General features: G+C 42.2%; 1 protein-coding gene across 4 annotated transcripts in view; it reads right to left on the reverse strand.

The window, feature by feature from the left end:
* KIAA0319 (KIAA0319 ortholog) overlaps positions 1 to 14,728 on the reverse strand; it is a 99,601-nt gene that overhangs the window by 71,844 nt on the left and 13,029 nt on the right. Inside the window, exon 1 of one of the 4 annotated variants that reach the window (XM_037518933.2) lies at positions 3,537 to 3,962. The exons of 2 other annotated variants lie outside the window; for them this stretch is intronic. The gene's annotated coding sequence lies outside the window, so the exon portion shown is untranslated. Of the gene's footprint in view, positions 1 to 3,532; positions 3,963 to 14,728 lie in introns of those variants that run through there. One more of the 4 variants, XM_037518931.2, reaches the window with a different exon arrangement.

Here is a 14,728-nt window from a genome sequence, read left to right on the forward strand (position 1 = left end):
TTGAGTCTTCATCAACAAACAGATCACCTGGTGCCTCCTGTGGACCTGCCCTGACTGCTCTCATTGGCCACATGGAACAGGGTTGCTGCTCAGCCTACGACCACCACTAGCCAGTGCTGTGAGGAGAAAGGAGCACCTCCAAAGGCCTAGTGTTAATGAGCTGACTTACACAGGAAAGGAATGACAGTGAAGGGGACCTGAGGTAAGATAGGGAGGTCGGTGAGATATGCCAGGATATGCCAGGATAATAAAGGTCATCAGGACACTGGCTTCAATATGACCTAGTAGAGAATATAAATATTTGGTAAGAGTCCCATAAGCCTCATGCCTAAAACCCCAGAGGAAAAACACCAGGTGGTATAAAGTTGGTCACTAATAATTTCCTTTCCCTGCAGTGTGGTTTGATATGCAAAGTGGATAGTAGGGAAGACAATCAGGGTTAGCTGGTCAAGAATCCCATGGATAGGGGCCTCCCTGGTGGTGCAGGGATTAAAGTCTCAGCACTATCATGCTATCTCCAGCCACTGCAACGAGTCTGATTCCCCGGCGAGCCAGAGAGGTGACCCACATGGCGCAGCAGACCTCTCTTGTCTCGCTCGCCCACTGCTCCCATCAGCAGTGTATTCATCAGCCTGTTCTGCTCCCCACTCTGTCTCTGGTGAATCCTCTCACCCTGTCCCTCTGGCCTGTACTCCAGTTCTTGTATGCATAAATAAATACTGTTTGAAAAAAAAGAATTTTTCACTCTGGGTTATGAAGACTTTCCTTTCTTATTATTCACTCTCTGAATCTCCCAGTTCTCTTCATAGACTGATGCCCTCTCTTGGGGCCACCTTTCGACACCTTCCTGTTGTTTTATGTCTTCAAAAAAGGGGCCACCTTTCACCACCTTTCTCTTCACAAAAGAAGAAGAAAAATCTTACAGAATTCACACAGAAAGCCTGCCTAGCTTCCAAAAAATTTGGATCAAGGTAAAGTTGAATCTGAATGGTTAAACAGGCCTTTGAAAATAAGGCTTAACAAGTTCAAGGCATCATAAATAGTACAAATCCATATATTCCTACAGAAACTCTGCATGGATCAACTTTATACCAGCAAAGGTCTGAAAGAAATATCCCTCCAGGGTGAGAAAAATTTTTCTCTTCCCTTTCTTTTTTTCTTCCTTTTGTATCTCTATTTCCTAATTATTTTCCTAAATGGAACAGATCTAACCTTTGTATTAATAAAATACAATTATAATTTTCATTTTTAAAAAAAGGCTTAGATAGCAACTTTTTAAAAAAAAATAGGGTCAAATGGGGCCTCCCTGATGGCGCAGGGATTAAGTCTCAGCACTATCAAGCTATCACCTGCCACTGCAACATGAGTTCGATTCCCAGCCAGGGAGGTGACCCACATGGCACAGCAGACCTCTCCTGTCTTGCCCACTGCTCTCCTCGGGAGTGTACTTCAGTGGATCTGCCTGTTCTGCTCCCCACTCTGTCTGTGGTGAATCCTCTCACACTCCCCACACCTCTGACCTACACCTCAGTTCTTATATGCATAAATAAATCTTTAAAAAAAATAAATAAAAATTAAAAATTACCAATGTTAGTAATCAATACACCAAGGTCGCATTTTTTTTAATTGAATTTAAGAAGAATTAAATTTAATTCTTGTTTGTTTAATTGAGGTATAGTAATTGGTTTACAACACTGTGTATAATTTAGGTGAATGGGTTCACACCTCCACAGATGCATGTCACTCAACCCCCACCAACGCACCCAAGTCCTTTACCCCTCTCTGCTTTCCTTCTACCCCCATCCTCCCTCTCTCCCTCTAGTAGCCTCAATTTTGCAGTCATTTTCCTTGGGTTTGCTTTGATTTCGTTTTGTCCTATTTTGGAGGCACATGTCCTGCTCCCCCTTGGCATCAAGAGCCCCAGTAAAGTGTTAGAGCTCAAGTGTTAGAGCTCCCACATGAGGTTAATTCAGGCAGGGACTCCCTCTGCACAGAAGACAGAGGGTGTGAGGTATGACTAGGGCTACCAGATTTAGCAAATTTAAAGATAATAGCATTCCCAAATAAATGTACATTTCCGGCAAGTCATTTTTTATTATGCAATATTTAGGCCATGTTCGTTCAGTACATGAGCCTTGTCAGACAGCTCTAGGTATGAGAAAATGTCTAGGCCCCTTGAGGTTAGAATGCAGCTAGTACATGTCTCTCCCCAGAAGGTCTATGTAAGGTCGAGGACGGAGCAGAGATGGGGTTCAGAGGGGGGAACGTGAAACTGCTGCCACCTGCATACTGGGAGCCGGGTTTGCACGGGCCCTGATAAGCAGTGTTGAAAGAACAACCAGTTCTGAGAGAAAAACTTCTTTGAAAAGCAACTTCAACTCTGCATTCACCACCTCCCTCCAAGGCCAGACTCTGCTCTATAAAAGCTTGCCCTTATCCCACAACAGGTGTGATTTCAACGACCCCCATGGGGGTCGGCGAACCTCCCCGGTGAGCGCAATAAATTTCTTGCCTGTGTGAAACTTAGCCTGACGTTCCTTTTCTTTACCATGCCAACCCTTTCAGTCTACACCCAGGTCCTAGAGAAAAAGAGTTGATGCTTGTACTTCACTCATAGAAATGATAGTTTGACTAAGCAGTTTGCTGATTACTCACTGATTTATGAAATTGTTTAATACAAGCACAATTTGTCCACAAGAGAAAGACCACAGGGAGTTACCATGGTTCAAGTGAAAGAAAGAACAAATGTGATGGAAAGACCTGAAAAACAAATCACTGAGCAAAAACGGGGGTGAATTCATATTTAAGTTTCCATGTTACGAAGTCAGTAATCCCTATTTCAAAGAGAGAGAATTGCCATGGTCCTCTGAAATAAATTATTCCTCAAAGGCAGCTTTCATCTCAGCTGGAGCGAGTGTATGAAGAAAAATCTGTATGTGACAACAGATCCAGTATTTCTGGTAATTTCTTCAGAACTACCTTGTTTTGGGGTAAGGTTTGCCCAGAAATATCCTGTGGTGACTTGGAGGAAACATATCACTCACATATTCTCTTTGCATCTCACTGCAGTTGAGTTCTCTTCTGCTCTTGTAAAAAGTCACTGGAGTAACCAATAAACTCAGGTCAACAAAGTAAGAACAGCCCCAGGGCCCCATAGCAGGCCTCCTGGACTGTGGCCAACTGCCTGTTAAACAGATTGGCTCAATCTGTTAGATTGAGCCCCAAACCTGCCTGCTCTAAATGGGTTCTGCCATTTGCAACATCAACACAAAACATCTAAGACTTGAATGGAAAGGTATTAGTAAACAATACAGAAAAGACAAAGGATACAGTTACCTGTCCCCTCGTGGGTAAAAGTCCCCCCAAATGGGATTGGCCCAGAGTAAGGCCCCAAAGCCTGCCACTAGTCTAAAGCACCTTCCAGTGGGGACCCCCAGAAAAGGATCAGAAACAACCAGACAAGTCTGGAAGGAAAAGAGCAAAATCACAATCAAGACAAAAACCGCCACTGTCCCCTCCCCACGGGTCTCACCTACATCTGTGTCTCCCAGTCGATGACCAAAAGGCCAGTGTAGTTTCTTCACGTGTCTCTCGGCTCCATGTGCCTCCTCCAGGTCTCCCTCTGGCTCCATCCTGCTTCCCTCCTTCCTCAGTCTCTCCTCTAGCTTTTTCTCCTCCCTGCTCAGCTCTACCCTCCTTTGGGTGGGGCAGGGAACCTGGAACTTCCCCTTGTTCTGGGGACCACCCTGTTACAAAACCATGACAGGAACCAGTGTTTAAAATTCCTGAAATAGCCTGGAAACTCAGGAGAGGAGTGTAAATCCTTCCACCATTCCATGCCCGCTCAGTCTTCTTTCTAACATCTGCCAATCTCTTGGCACTGTCTCCCCTATCCTGCCAGGAGTCCAAAAGCCAATTCTAAGAAGCCTTCCTCAGCTTTCTGCCTCCACACTGGAGTCACTGCTGCCTCCTCTGAAGATGTCCCAAGGCCACATTATCACCACAAAATAACACTGTATAATATGCACAACAGAGAAACAGTTTACATTCAGCCTTTGCACACATAAACATAGGGCCTACATTTACTCTGCTCATTTTTTGTTCGACAGTATAACAACATTTTATTCCTTGCTCAGGAAAACTCTAGTTTTGTGCTCTTGTGCATAGAATATTTTCCCCAGCTATTTTCCTATTGCTTCTCACTACTAATGCTAATGCTGGTATGTTCCTTTTTTTTTTTTTTTTTAAGATTTATTTATTTATGCATACAAGAGCTGGGGTACAGGCCAGAGATGCGGGGGCGGGGGCGGGGGTTTGAGAGGATTCACCAGAGACAGAGTAGGGAGCAGAACAGGCGGACTGACTGAAATACACTGCTGAGGGAAGCAGCGGGGAGTCAGGAGAGGTCTGCTGTGCCATGTGGGTTGCTCCCTGGCTGGCCGGGGATTGAACTCGTGCTGCAGAGGCTGCAGATTGCCTCATAGTGCGGTGCTTAACCCCTGCGCCACCAGGGAGGCCCCTGGTATGTTCATTTTTGCATGTTATCACCTGACTACCCACTTGTGATTCTATTGGCTTTTCAGTTTTTTTAAATAGATATTTAAAGGCACAGTCAACTATGTTTTCATTTGCTGCTAATATAGCTAATGAATCTTATAAACCATTTTTTATAGTTCTTAAGTTTTATGTGCACTTCTGAGAATAATCTAAGTGCATCAAAATCTTAGGGGTACACAAGAGCACACATACATAAAAAAGCACAATTAACATTTGCAAAAATTATTGCATAATGCCCCTGATACTTTACATACAACAGTTTTAATCGTCAGCCTCCCCAATTGCATATTATTGTCCCCATTTTATAGTCTGAGATGTCCAAGAATTGGAAACTAATTCAGGAGTCTAACACCACAGAGTAAGTTCTTTCCACTATTCTGTGCTGCCTTATGTGTCTCTCCCCATTTAAGAAAAAAAGTTTTCTTCCAAATTTACAAAAGTAATAAATGTCTACTATAGAAAATCTAAGCCATTAGGTAGAGCAAAATGAATGACTTTGTTTTATTTACCAGCCAATCCCTGCCTGTCACACCTCCTCTTGGCCAAGTGACTCAATCAGCATCTTAAAACCTAGTACCCCACCACCTTGCTGTGAGCCCCAAGAGCAAGACTTTGGTGGCAAAGATATTCCCAGAAACTAAAAGAGGACTTGGCCCTAAGTTGGGAGCTCCAATTTGTTGAATGAACACATGTACAAATAAGTAAAGGGAAAATTTCCCCTTGAGTAAGAAAAAGTTAGCTAATCCACAATTTGTGGATTCAAATTATTATGAGTTTTAATATTAACGTAATCACCTTACTTCTTTTCTTACTTTGGGTTTTCTTTTTTTTTTTTTTTAAAGATTTATATATTTATTTATACAAGCACTGGGTACAGTCAGAAGCACAGGAGGGTGAGAAAATTCACCAGAGCCAGAGCGGGGAGCACAACAGACAGACCGACAAAATACACTGCTGAGGGGAGCAGCAGGCGCAGCAGGAGAGGTCTGTGCGCCATGTGGGACCCTCGCCAGTGGCAAGGGATCGAACCAGCGTTGCAGAGGCTGCAGGCAGCTTCGCAGCCCAGCGCTCAACCTCTGCACCACCAGGGGAGGCCCTTTAGATTTTATTTTCATACATGCAAAAGATATAGGTACATTATAGCTTTGTTAATAATAAAAGAGTGGAAACAACCCGAATGTCAATGTCATTCAATATTGATACAGGTTTAACAAATTATGATTTATCCAGGATATGGAGCACTATGCAGCTGTAAAAGAAAACTACACATACATGTTATTATTGTATGTGTGTTTGCTACTTTATACATATGTAAACATACATGGACACAACACATGCAAACATATTCAAATATACTACATATGCACACATAGTCTTGTGTAATACACATATTAAATAATTTATGATAACATACAATGCATGCATGAATATTCTATTGTATATAATTATATTAACATATAATAATATCAATAATGACATATAATGATATTAACATATCATTAATAATATATGTTATACATACGTAGATGATATATACACAGACATACTGTTGAAAGATCTTCATATATTAAGTTAAAAAAAAAAAAAACAAGCTAGGTCAGTGATGATAGTGTGTAACATACGGGAAGAAGACAGGATTCCTGGGGCCTCCCTGGTGGTGCAGGGCTTAAAGCCTCAGGGCTACCAAGCTATCGCCAGCCACTGTGGCATGAGTTCAATCCCCGGCCAGGTAGCTAACCCTCATGGTGGAGCAGACCTCTCTGTCTCACCCACTGCTCCCCTCAGCAGTGTATTTCAGTAGACCCACCTGTTTTGTTCCCTACTCTGTCTCTGGTGAATCCTCTCAACCCTGCAACTCTAGCCTACACCCCAGTTCTTGTATGCATAAATAAATAAAAATAAATCTAAAAAAAAGATGATAGGATTCCTATCTGTAGTATCTGCAAAATGAAATCATGCAAAATTGAAATAAACTAAGAGAAGGGATGTATGCAGAGAGACAAAAATAGAAATTGAGCAGGTGGGAGAGAAGAGTGGGAACACAGAATACGTTTTTAGATATTTTTACTATAGGTAATGTTAACTCTTAACATTTGAATTAATCAGTTTTAAAGACAAATAGTGCTACAAAACAAGTTTCCTGCCCACCTTCCCAATCCCAACAAGTACTCTGAAGGTGCAACTAGATACTTTCAACACTTCTTTCTAGCACTTTCCACCACCTTTTAATTTACTGTTTATATCATCAATTCTTGAGTTTTCATTTCAAATAATCTCTTTTGTGCCTTACACAGACACACAGGTACCTTCCCTTCCCTACATTGTTCTTTTTGGCTTCATTACAAATGTTTATTCCATTTATATTAGCGTGTCAGAGAGGGAGTCCCTTCATGGAGAAAAGAATATAACCAAAGATCTGAACTTCAACTGGAACGACTTCAAAATAAAAAGCTTCTGCACAGTAAAAAAAACTATCATTAAAACAGGGGGCTCCCTTGTGGCACAACAGTTAAGCACAGTGCTGTGAAGCTGTCCACAGCCTCTGCAGCATGAGTTTGAGCCCCCGGCCGGCCAGGGAGCTACCCACATGGCACAGCAGACCTCTCCTGACTCACCCACAGCTCCCCTCAGCAGTGAATTTCAGTTTATCTGCCTGTTCTGTTCCCTGCTCTGTATCTGGTGAATCCTCTCACCTCCCACATCTCTGGCCTGTACCCCAATTGTTGTATACATAAATAAATAAATCTTTAAAAAAAAAAAAAGAAACTATCATTAAAACAAAAAGTTACCCTACCGAATGAGAGAAAGTATTAGCACACTAGATCTAACAAGCGGCTGATATCCAAAATCTACAAAGAACTCACACAACTCAATGAAAACAAAGCAAATAACCCAATCCAAAAAATGGGTAGAAGGACTAAATAGTCAATTCTCCAAAAAAGACATGCAGATGGCAAATCAAAACCACATGAGATGCCACCTCACACCTCTGAGAATGGCCCATATCAGAAAGACCGCTAACAGCAAGTGCTGACAAAGGTGTGGAGAAAAAGGAACCCTCATATATTGCTGGGGGGAAGGTAGACTGGTCCAGCCTTTGAGGAGAAGAGTGTGGAGGTTTCTGAAAATGAGAAAAGTAGATCAACCACAGGATGTGGAGATCCCTCTCCTAGGTTATCTACCCCCAAAACACTAATTCAAAAGGATATCTGCATGCCTGTGTTCACTGCAGCACTATTTACAACAGCCAAGCTATGGAAACTAAGTGTCCAAGAGCAAATGGGTAGAGAAAAAAAACAGTGGTATATGTACACAGTGGAATATTACGCAGCTTGAAACAAGACGAAATTTTGCCATTTGCAACCACACAGGTAGAACTGGAGGAGATTATGCTAAAAGAAACAAGTCAGAAGGAAAAAGACAAGTGTCGGATGATTGCCCTCATATGTGAAAATATAGAGTAGCGAAACAAAGGAACAGACAAAAAAAAACTAAATCAAAACCATTGCTAGAAATCTGACTGTAGAACTGAGGCCACCAGAAGGGAAAGGTGGGGGGGAGGGTTAAAAAACAAAGAGGGGAAGGAGTTCAATGGACTATGCTAGAGGATTATGGGTGTCTGGTGTGATAACTTACATTTGTAATGTGTATGTTTTACATTATTTACAGTATTTTATTTTTTTTAATTTTTTACAAGATTTATTTATTTATGCATACAAGAAGTGGGGTATGGGCCAAAAGTGGGGTCTGGGGGGTTGAGAGGATTCACCAGAGACAGAGTGGGGAGCAGAACAGGCAGACTGACTGAAATACACTGCTGTGGGGCACAGAGGCCAAGTCAGGAGAGGTCTGCTGCGCCATGTGTGTATCTCCCTGGCCAGGGATCAAACTCGTGCTGCAGTGGCTGCAGACAGTTTCATAGGTTGCGTCTTAACCCCTTGCGCCACCAGGGAAGCCCTATTTACAATATTTTAAATCAATATTTCTACAATAAATATAATCAGTGCCCCCCCAAAAAGAAATAATAATAATAAAACATCTGAGTTTCTCATCTAAGTATGACAAACTGCTCCTAAGGACAGCAATGTCTTCTAGAAGGACTACAAGTCCAAGGAAATAATTGTCAGTGAGTAACTTTCCCAGACCTTCCACAGAAAACATTATTTGCTGTTGTGAACATTTTGTCTTAAGTCATGCTAACTCTTAAAATACTGTTCAGAGAAAAGGCTTTACAAAAATCATTGGTCTGAAAATGAAGGATATTTTAAAAATCTTACCAGTTAATATAAAATGTTTGATATGATCCTCTGAGGTAGTCTGCAAAATTCACTGCATGCAAACAACATAAAAGCTCAATTTATCTTGATGCTTTTAAGATAAATAATTTACCAGATAATGTCTTACTGCTGTAGAATTTTTAATAAGGTTTTTACGATAGCCTATTTTCTGAAAACCCATACACAATGCCAAGAAGATTTTTAAAATAGTTTATTTTCCACAAGAATTTACTTTATATAGAGTTTATTATATTCTTCATTAATGAGTCACTTGTAATCATATTTCTTTCTTTTAAAAACTTTGGTCCTTCTTGTGGCTAACAAAGTCTCAGTTGGTTGCTTTTTTAGTTTTCTACATACCTAGCATCATTTTTTCCCAATGTAACAATGATACTGTAAATTGTTTCTCAGTAAGTGAAAATCATCATTCATATTTTGGAGAAATAAATAAAATGCTAAATTAAAAAGAATCCTTACATTAGGGGACAAAGGAATGATCAAGTAAATACATTTAAATAAATAAAATCTTATTTACCATCACTTCATTAAAAATTGGCATTTTAATACATAAAAGTAAAAAGGCTATAATTTCATAATAAAGAATATTTTTAATTGAATAAGTTTAGTCTTGTTAAATGTTATTAAAATTAGAATCTCAATGTCCAATATTAGGGTATGATTAAATATCATTGCCTATAGCATGGATGTATAATATCCATGTATAATCATGAAGTCCATGACACAGTATTACATGAAAGAAGAAGACTATAACCAGATAATAGAATGCTACATATGCCTGGGGAAAGTCTGGATTTCTGTGTTTACTAAAATGGCAACACGGTATAATGTTGAGATTGCTGGGGAAAATAAAACAAATGCCGCTTTTAAAATATAATTGCACTCAGCAGAATAAGGGAAATGCCCCAGGTCTAAAAACCAACAGGAAGCCAAGAGCAGAGTGGAAAGCTAAGGAGGAAGCTACAGCTGCCAGAGATAGCTGCAGATTTCCTGAGGAGTGAGTTTAATTGATATAGAGAAAACAGAAATACCAGCCCTGGCCCCATTCAAGTTGGGGAGTTTTAGGAGTGTCCCATAAGATCAGGAAACTTTATTTATTTATTTATTTATTTATTACATCATTGTTCATTTTTTAAAAAAGATTTTTATTTATTTATGCATACAAGAGCTGGGGTACAGGCCAGAGGTGTGGGGGTGAGAGGATCCATCAGAGACAGAGTGGGGAGCAGAACAGGCAGACTGACTGAACTACACTGCTGTGGGGAGCAGAGGCCAAGTCAGAAGAGGTCTGCTGTGCCATGTGGGTAGCTCCCTGGCCGGCAAGGGATTGAACTTGTGCTGCAGAGGCTGCGGACAGCTTCATAGGTTGTGTCTTGACCCCTTGCGCCACCAGGGAGGCCCTCATTGTTCATTTTTAAACAATATTTGCTTCCCCCCCCAGGTGAAACCCCCATAGAATTTCCTTCCCCGATGCACCCGTGCACCATCACCTCAGTCCCCCGTGCTCCCCCCGTCCCTCTCCCTCCTCCTCCCCTGCAGGATGTCTCTGATTTATCATTATCTGTTTTTGCTTTGTTGTGTTTTGTACGGTTATATTTTTACACTGATGTCTTATTTGGCTCCCCTATATTCTCCTGCTGTAAGTGAAGCCATCTGAAAATTAGGCAATTTGGTTCCCCTAGATTCCCCTATGTAAGGGCAGGACAGGCCACTGAGCAGGTTTTCTATGATCCAGCAGACAGGGTAAAGGAGGAGAGTCTGGAGCCTTCGGTGGCTTTTTAGCCTTTTATTGGGATTTACCAGGCACACAGCAGGCAGGGGTGCTGGGGGGCCGGGAGGCTGGCAGGCCTCCCAGCCCCCAGCAAGTCTTCACTCTATCTGGGCTCTCCCAGGTTCTCTCTGCTTCTCTCGTGGTTCTCTCTCTCTTGGCTTCTGTTCTGCTTCTCTGCTTCTTTCTCGGCTTCTGCTGGCGTCCCCATGACGCCGCCCTTATAATCTCAGTCTCTCAGCCCAGGTGTACCCACTCCAGGTGCCATCAGGCCTGCATTCAGGACCACAGGGTTCCCTCATCTACCTAATGGCGGGAGGACAGAAAAGCCTGATACTTTTTCCTTACCCTACACCCTGCTGTAAGTGAAGTCCCCTATATTCCCCTGCTGTAAGTGAAACCATCCGAAAATTAGGAAACTTTAAAAGGGAGAGCCTTGTAGGTCACAGGCACAGAGTTCCCATGCCCTCTCCTCTGCCACTTTTCCCAAATTTCTACATGCTGACCAACCCCAAAACTCTCCAAACCCCCTCATGGGGTTTGATGAAGTTTCATTACTTAGACAGGATTAATTAAATCACTGGCCACTGGCAATTTAACTCAATGTCTTACCCCTCCCCTCCCGTGAGGCCTAGGGGTAGGGCTGGAAGTTCCAACCCTTTAATCATGGAGTTGACTCTCCAGGCAACCAGGCCCCATCCTGAGGTGCTTCCAAAGCCACTTATTCACACAGGAGACACCTTTAAAACTTTCAATAGATAGGAAGTCCCAAGGGCATTTGGGAGCTGTGAGTCAGGAACTGTGGGTAAAGATCAAATATGAGAAATATATTTTGGTCATCTGGGCTTATATATATATGTATGAATGAAATATATATATATATTTCATAGTCCTTCATGTGCACTCAAAGTATCTGTGAATGTATACATGGAATTACAAGTTACACTGCTCATTACCAAAGGGAGGTCTAAAATCCATATATAGGGCCTCCCTGGTGGCACAGTGGGGTAAGATACAACCTATCAAGCTGTCCGCGGCCTCTGCAGCACAAGTTCAATTCCCCGGTCGGCCAGGAAGCAACCCACATGGCACAACCCACAGACCTCTCTTGTCCCACCCACTGCTCCCCTTAGCAGTGTATTTCATCAGTCTGCCTGTTCTATTCCCTGTTCTGTCTCTGGTGAATCCTCTTGCCCTCCGCACCTCTGGCCTGTACCCCAGCTCTTGTATGCATAAAATAAATAAATCTTTTAAAAATAAATAATAAAATCCATATATAGTCATTCCAATCATACACAAAATCAGCACATTCTGAATATAGAAAATGGATTCTAAAACTTATACAACCAGGTAAAGGACTGACAATATCCAAAACAACCCAAATACTATTTCTTGTAAATCACAACATCATAGGGGGTAATGACAAAACAGAGATATATATGCTAGGAGTTCCTACGGTGACCCAGGGGAGACGTAAGCTCTGGGTAGCAGTGGAGGTTCTGAGGAGTCAGATTCTTGACTTATGTTGAAGGTAGAGCCTACTGGGTTTGCTGATGGATAGAATGTAGGGTATGGGACAAAGATAAGTCTAGGATGATTGTGCAACTAGAAGAACAGGATTGTCATTATCCCAAATGGAGAATGCAAGATACCCAAGTGGACTGCTAAGGTGGGCCATGAGTTAAATGCATGCACAATTCAGCAGAGAGAGGGACTAGAGATAAATCTGCGAGTTTTCATCATATAGCTGGTGTTGGAAGCCACAAGACTGATTAACATCATCAAGGGAGCAAGTATAAATGGAAAGGAAAGACAAGAGAGGCTGAGGGATTATAGGGGTGATGAACTTGGGTCACAGAGAGGAGAGAGATGTGTGTAGATGGCGAGACTGGCTGTTCTTCCAACAATTCTTTAAACACATTTCTCGCCTTTTCAAATAGACCTGCTGGGAGGCCTTAATGTGCAAGGGGGAAAACTTAAAATAATGCCTGCTGATCTTGAGAGTAGCACATTTCACTCTCTGCAGGGGTGCACATCACACTGTAGCGATCCCCTGGCTGCATTAGCAGGAGCAAAGCAAACATAGCTCTGACCTGATTAAAAGTATCAACTGACTAGGGCCTCCCCGGTGGCGCAGCGGTTGAGCGCTGGGCTGCGAAGCTGCCCGCGGCCTCTGCGGCGCTGGTTCGATACCCGGCTGCTCCCCGGCCACCGGAGCAGGGTCCCACATGGCGCGCAGACCTCCCCTGCCGCCTGCTGCTCCCCTCAGCAGTGTACTTCGGTCCTTCTGCCTGCTCTGCTCCCCGCTCTGGCTCTGGTGAATTCTCTCACCCTCCCGCGCTTCTGACTGTGCCCAGTGCTTGTATAAACAAACAAACAAATAAAAAAAAAAAAAATGCCTCTATTTAAAAAAAAAAAAAAAGTATCAACTGACTAAAAGACTATTCAGGGGGTTCCAATCACTGCTAATTCTAATATTGCCAGATTAATTGGTTTAAAATCCTGGGCTGCATTTCCTTGGTTAGTAATGTACTACAGGAGGAGGGAAAGTTAGAAATTTATTTTCAACACTGATGGGGAGCGAGGGAGTCACGCTTTCTGAACGTGACATTCAGACACGCAAAAATGTGCAGTTCTTCAGAAATCAAAAAATCTTTTTCGAAGGGACCAGGAAAATGAAAAACTATAAGAAAGTGAAAATCAAAATCAACAAAAAACTATGAACCAGAGACACTCTATTGAAGGTGGGGGGTGGGGAGGGGAGGGATTGGGGTCAAAATAAGGGGGTTGCAATTGTATGGGGAATATAAAAATAAAAGTTATTAAATAAAAAAAAATCTTTTTCGGTTACAAGGGCTGCAGCACCTCCGAGCTCGGTTTTAGTCTTAGCTAGGAAGATTCCAAATGTAAGGGCCTCCGGTTTTTACACTGCAGGAAATGTTAACAATCCATAAATGTGTTTTTGCTTTTTCTATCCTTAATTACCCCTGCAGAACTCCTACCTAGTAGGCCTGTATGTGCAAGGAACTTTGACTGCCAATTCTCTTTGGTATTTCATTTTGAAAGCAAGAAACAGTGGCAATATGATGCCAATCAGCATTGGCGTGCAGAAAACCTGAGAAGCATATAATTCTGTCTCCTCTTTTAGGGAGTCTGTTAGATCCTCCCCATCTCTTCCACAGATTTCCTTTCTTTGGGTTTCCCCAAGCTTCTAGACCACAGTGTTGGCTGTTATTGCTTATTTAAGTCTTACTATCTTAGTCTTTGTAAGAATGCTACCATTTGCACATGAAGATTCATGTTGACCTGAATAACAGTTGACAGTATTTCAGGTACTTCAGGTACTTTCAACAGAAGATGATATGGGAAGACACTTGGGAGAGGTGATAGTCATATGGTTCTTTAATCAAAGACTTAAACACATCTCCTTTATCATCAAAGCTTGGGAGAAGTAGTAACAGATCAAGTCTCTAGATGTTCATTAAAGAGGAAATGTCCACCCTTGCTGTTCAAAGTATATGAGCTCTCTAAAGTGCCAGATACTGAGATGAGGGTCCCCATTATTCCAGGGGTGGCCCAGAAACACACACCCATACACAATTAAACAGTCACATTATCTATATGAGAAAAATCAGCTTCTCTAATAGAATTTTAACAAACTAGGGATAAAAAGAAAACTTTCTAGGGCCTCCCTGGTGGTGCAATGGGTTAAGCACCACACATGAAGCAATCCTCATCCTTTGCAGCATGAGTTCGATCCCCGGCCAGGCAGGGAGGAACCCACATGGCACAACAGACCTCTCCCGACTCGCCCGCTGCTCCCCTCAGCAGTGTATTAGTCAGTCTGCCTGTTCTGTTCCCTGTTCTGTCTCGGGTGAGTCCTCTAACCCCCTACAACTCTGGCCTGTACCCCAGCTCTTGCATGCATAAATAAATCTTAAAAAAGAAAACTTTCTAGTGCAAGATGTCAGATTGGACATGTATCTATTTCTCCCTCTTTTTTGTGTTTCCACTGAAGAAGAAATAAGGACAAAGAAAGGAGAAAGGACAGATGAAGAAAAGGAAAAGAAGAAACCATGACACTAGAAGAAGAAGAAAGAGAATAGAC

This window comes from Talpa occidentalis, unplaced genomic scaffold (assembly GCF_014898055.3).
Source record: "Talpa occidentalis isolate TD23 unplaced genomic scaffold, MPIMG_talOcc4v2.1 talOcc4.2, whole genome shotgun sequence".
Classification (NCBI taxonomy): Eukaryota; Metazoa; Chordata; class Mammalia; order Eulipotyphla; family Talpidae; genus Talpa; species Talpa occidentalis.